Source organism: Natator depressus, chromosome 17 (genome assembly GCF_965152275.1).
Source record: "Natator depressus isolate rNatDep1 chromosome 17, rNatDep2.hap1, whole genome shotgun sequence".
Lineage (NCBI taxonomy): Eukaryota > Metazoa > Chordata > Testudines > Cheloniidae > Natator > Natator depressus.
In genome coordinates this window covers 9728887-9735112 of record NC_134250.1, presented here as the reverse complement: position 1 = coordinate 9735112, position 6226 = coordinate 9728887, and positions in this window count along the sequence as shown.

The following is a 6226-nucleotide window of genomic DNA, read 5'->3' as shown; positions in this document are numbered from 1 at the left end:
ATTGTGCAGGGGGGTAATCGACCCCTGGCTCTGCCCCAGACCCTGCCCCCACTTCACCCTTTCTCTCAAGGCCATGCTTTCTCTGAGTCATGCTGGCAGGTGGGCTCAGTTAGCTCCACCCAGGCTTTGAAGCAGGTGAACGGGTGTCTTGGGCCAGAGGAAGGAGCCAGTTTGAGAGAGGAAGTCCTGGAGGGAAGCTCTAGGAGCGGTTGAGCTTGGGAGAGAAATCCATATTGCATTATCACTTTGAAGTCTGTTAATAAAGACAAACTGCCAAGAAGGGGTTGAGTTTAGACACCGAGGACTTGCGCCACTAGGCACCCAAGTCAGTGGAAAAACTCCCTTTGACTGCAATGAGCAGCGGACGGGGCCCTAACTCAGGACGTGTGTGTTCAGTTGCTTTGACTTCAGAATCAGAGCATTTGGCCCAGTATGGGTAAATGTGCTCACATACTTTCCTATTTTCTCAGCCTCTATTTGTTCAGCCCCCTGGCTTCTCTCCCTCCTGCTTTTATACATTGCTTTTGTATCGCAGAAAGGCACCCAATGTTTAGGAAGGTAGAGAACAACTTGGCATAATCTGATTGCCATGTAGTTCTGCCTCACCTTCCCCTCCCGCCGCTGCTGGCTGAGATAATAGCAAGTGTAAATAAAGGCAGGACGGAGCCCCTGAAGTGTGTTCTTCCAAGGTTTACAATGCTTAATTAAATAAATTATATATCGGTGAATTAATGTTAAGTTTGTATCGTCAGCCCATGAGACAATAACCTGGTTAAAATCACTCCATTCAGAGAGGCATCCTTTCCCTTTGGAAGCTCGGAACCGATTTTTTCTTATAAAATGGGAGAAACGCCAACCTTGGGGGTTTCTATAGTATCAGTCACCAGAGTCACGACACGCTGTTTCTGCAGCTCCTTAAAAAAATATCTGGTGTAAAACTTGCCTGTTGCTGTTGTTAGACAGGTGGTGAGCTGTGTTGTGTGCATGGTTAGTCTACATAAGCACAAGTTTATTATTATCTCTCCCTGTCCGTTCCATTCCTGCCTGTTTGTCTCCTCCACCTCGTCTCATAAACTTTTTGGGCCAGGGACATTTCTGAGATGTGTGCACAGCACCTGGCAGGATGGGGTGCTGATCCCTAACTGGTGCCAATAGGTGCTACTCCAATACAAATAATACTATAAAACCTCAGGGCTCTGTTCTCTACCCACCTCCGGCAGATACAAAAATCTGCCCTATGGTGAACTGTCCCTTATTTAGGTGGATGTGGCTTATTTTGAGTCTAATTACCGTATGTCCTATAGCAAGTCAATCCAGCATGGACTTTGTCCCATACTTCAGCAATTATCATGCAGAAGACAAAATGCACAATTTTGTACTATGTATGACTTTGTACCGTGAATACAACAATATTGCGCGATGTTGTCCTTCAAGAACAACTTTTATCCTGTATTTTTCAGACATGGTCCTTTAATTATGTACCATAACAAAAAACTTCATCAAGCCCTAAATCTTCAGGAGCATCGGCCTACAGATGTTTATGCCAGAAACAGAAAATATTTTCAGCCATCTCATCCGTGGGTGTCAATCAGCATAGCTCCTTTCATTGTATACCCATTGAGGATCTAGCCCAGGGGTGGCCAACCTGTGGCTCCGGAGCCACATGCGGCTCTTCAGAAGTTAACATGCGGCTCCTTGTACAGGCACCGACTCCGGGGCTGAAGCTACAGCGCCAGCTTTCCGATGTGCCGGGGGGTGCTCATTGCTCCACCCCTGGCTCTGCCACAGGCCCTGCCCCCACTCCACCCCTTCCCTCCCCTGAGCCTGCTGTGCCCTCTCTTCTCCCCCCTCCTCCCCAGAGCCTCCTGCACGCCACGAAACAGCTGATCGGGAGGTGCAGGGAGGGAGCGGGAGGTGCTGACTGGCAGGGCTGCCGGTGGGCGGGAAGCACTGGGAGCCAGAGGGGAGCTGATGGGGGGCTGCTGACATATTGCTGTGCCTCTTTGGCAACGTACATTGGTAAATTCTGGCTCCTTCTCAGGCTCAGGTTGGCCATCCCTGATCTAGTCCATCCTCTACAACTAGCATCTGTTTACACCTAGATTAATTTACTGAAGGTATGCATTGCAGTAGCCCCTCGCCCCCTTGGGCTGTGCACTGTAGGCATATATAACAAAGATTTTTTCCCTCCTGCAAAAAGTTGACAACTTAAGTAAAGATGCAGAATAGAGATACTTAGGAAGAGAATTCTACCATTTATTGATGCTACTGTGCTAGGGGTTTTACCTTGTTATGCTGCAAAATGCTTTTTGAAATGCTAAACTCGAGAAAAGCTGAACTCTATGGCAAATGGAGAGGAAACTATATGCCATGGCACAGAAGATTTCTACTTGTTCTGTTCTCATTTTATAATAATTGTCATGTCATTGTCCATTATCTGTGTGGGTTTTATTTTAAACTGACATATTCCTGGCCTCATACATTTGCAATGCATTTTCCAATTAGCAGAGCATTTTGTGAATGGCAAGGATTATGTGTGTTTTTGCAGCTAGGAGGGATTCAGGGACTCCAAGGGGCGACCTTTTCAAGGCTAAAAGAAAGCAGTGTGAGGTCTGAATGAATATTTTATGAATGCTAAAGGTATTAGGACACTGTGTTTCAAGAACACAATGATCTCAGAGCAAACAATGGAGGATACCAGAGAACAGATTTCTAAATTTCTTTCAAAATACCAAGCCGATCAAAACAGGCATGTGACTGGGTGTTCCACTGGTGAAAAAAAAAAATAACCTACAGAAATAGAAACCATGGTCTCCATCAATTCAGAATGGCCCATATAATAAATTTAGCAGACTAATGGTTTATTGATGGGCTCTGCACCAATGTTGTTATGCTAATCAGATTCAGGCTAGGGAGTAGCAACCATATACACTAGGTCTGGACTTGGCCCAAACAAGATCCTAATTTGTGCGAGTGCACAAAAGCTCTTAAAGAGATACTCACTGTCAAAGGTCCAAAATGTAGGGGAGGAGTGTTGTGGAAAGGGAAAGGAGGGTTTTACAAGGCCTAAAATGAAGATAATTTCTTTTCTTTTTTTTTATTTTAGGGGAAAACAATTTCCGCGGTTAGGTATGTCCCTGCATGTTGCAAACCCAAAGGCAGCAAAACTATGCTAGTGCAGGAGAACCAGAAAATGATACTGACTAGTCTAGTTTTATTTTCGAAGAGATGATCCCAATGCAGGAAAGCAGTTAAGCACCTGCTTAAAGTTAAGCACATGCTTTATGTTTAAGTGCTTTTCTAAGCAGGGATACTTTCCTTAATTGCAGCCTGAGCAAAAGGCCGAAAGCATCCATACATCATATGGTAGCACTTAGATTTCTCTTCTGGCATCGGTAATCTAAAATATTCTTAGTAATGCAGGTGAGGACTGTTTAAGAGTGATATGCTTGGTATCTCGTGGGTGCCCCTTTCTCTTCTAGTACACTACGCAAACCAATCGAAAAACGCTCTCAACATGTTAGAAATATTGATCGCCACAAGATTGCACTGAAAGTGGGGACATAAATTGCACAGCGCAGAACAGACTTGGGTCAAGAGTGACTCTCCTCAATCCTGCTTTGATAATCCACTGAAGGATAAGAGCCTAATTTTGGCGAAAAAAAAATGGACTCAGGAACTTACCCTTGAAAGGTACAGTTTCTTGGCCCCCTTTTTTTTTAAATAATAGAAGTATTGGAGGAGAAAATTACATACAGGCTTGACTGACATTTCCTAGAGCATTAAAAAAAAATACCCATGAGGTACATCATGGCACAATTGAAGTCAATGGCAAAATTCCCATTTGAATCAACAGGACCAGGCTACAGCTCTGAAAGTTTTCCTGAAGAACGTGATCAACAGAATGCCTTGTCTCTTTTATGTAGTTAGTTGTCAGTAATGCATTTGCTCAACTTTGTCTCCCTCCGGAGCGCTATTGGTTGAAATTCTAATCTCCCCCCATCCAAAGCCTGAGACAATGGACTTTGCGTGGGGTACAAAGGTTGGAGGGAGAATAGAAGGAATCCAGCCCCTCTCCACTGACAACCAGAGTACGGGGGTGCTCCAGCATGCAATCGGATGTTGATGTTAGGGTTCAGGACTTGTGGGAGTAGCCATTGCTCACTGTGGGACTCCTCAGACCACTGAGTCCAGTTTGTGGTGTACGTGTCTCTGTGCAGTTCACAGACCCGTTGAAGACATCCCTGGAGCACCCTGCATAACTACGCCCCTGTGTTCCAATAGCATAGACCACGAGGGAAGATGGCACTGCAATTTGCAAGGAGCTGCAGGGTTCTGTGTGACCTTCCCCCATCTGAACCTTTCGGCTGCCCCTGTATTTCGTGCCTCCCCAGCTGGGACAGTTTCTACCCCTTTGCGCAATGTGGGAGGGTTGTGGGGTACTTCAGTGCTCATCCCCGATTTGTCCAAAAGAAAAGGTGTTTCCTTTCAAAAGAAGAAATGAATAGCTTGACAAGGAGGTGTCTGAAGATGAAATATAATTCAGCAAAAGGAAAAATGAAGGTAAGCGAGTCTCCGGAATATATGTCCTGACAGTGAGCTCTTAGACCCCAAAGGCCGTGGTGGAATCCCCATTACTTGGCATATTGAAAACCAGGTTGGACAGAGGACTGGAGGATATGCTGTTGGAACCATCCTGTCCTGGCACCCAGAGAACGAATGAGAGGCATCTAATGTAACCCTTCTGACTGCTCGGTCCTCATTCTGTGCTTGAGTGTTCCATTGGGTTCTACACCAAACCCAATATTTTAACTTTGGTAACAGAGCCTTTGACTCCATCAGACCTGTTTTCTATACATATGCTTCAGAAATATTTCAGCACTTTCCAAGGAATCTGATCCAAAGCCCACTAAAATCAGTTGGTGTCTTCCCATTAATCCAAACTGAAAGTGAGTCCAGAATTCCTTCCATGGACTCATTGGACCTTGACTTCCATTGCAGAGCAATGCAGCTCTGGAGAACCTGCCCCATAATCATAAATAGCCTCAGGTACCACAAAGACTCCTATTGTTTTTGCTGATACAGACTAACACAGCTACCCCTCTGAAACCTGTAAGAAGTGAAGGACTCTCTAAGGAGGCAATGTGGTTCAATGGATAAAGCACTGGCCTGGGACTCAGAAGATCTGAGTTATACTCCCAGAGCTGGCCCACTGGCTGACATTAGGAAAGTCACTTAATGGCCCAGTGCCTCAGTTTCCCCACCTATAAAATGGGGAGGATGATACTGACCTCCTTTCTAAAGTGCTTTAGTATCTTAAAAGTGCTACGTAAAAACTGTTATTAAAGAACCAGTTATCACAACTAAGCTGGAAACTCCAGTCATTATAAAGTATTGACAGAATCATTTGTTATGGGGTTTGTTTTAGATAGAGACTAATGTTTCTCTCTGGATACAAAGCATGCATTTAATCAATTCAGAGTGACATTTTAGCTCTATACAGTCCAGCAGAGAGGGCTATTCAATACAATAAACATTATTTCACTTAGAGACAATGCCAGTTGCAGTAGCTCTTTTTCCAATTAAATTTGACATTCCTTTTCTGCATTACCAGTCTGGATTGGTCTGAGGAGATTGGTACTTACATTACTGTCATATTTATTCTTTTTGACATGTGTTATGGGACTGCAATTTGATGAAATGAATCAAAATGTAGCTCTCGCACAAAAGCCAGCCCCTGAAGCTAATTATCCACCTATAATTCCTGTCAATACTTGAAGTTTAAGAGAATGGGGAAGTCTGCTTGATGGAACATGAGAGACAGGTTAGGAAAGAAAATGTTCAAGAGATCACATTCAAGGTTCTCAACTTTCTGACAATAGGACAAACTGCTGAACTAATCCGTCCTGACCTCACTTTCACCTGATCTCCAGTGTGGCCTTCTCTCCCCAGCCGGTGCCTGCCCACGCTTATCTACACCTTTGTGATGGATTGCCTCTGCACAGTAAAGCCCCTCAGAAACGGAACCCAGTGCAAAATGCGGCTGCTTATTGTTAGTGATGTTTGATGCTGAGCTCGCATGACACTGGGGTGCTGAGAACTGCTCCGGCTGCCAGTGAATTTCTAGGGGGAATTTAAGGTATTGACCTTAACCCTAAGGCCCTAAATAGCTTGGTACCAGGTTACCCAGAGACTGGCTCTCTCCGCATGCCTGATGGCAGACGAG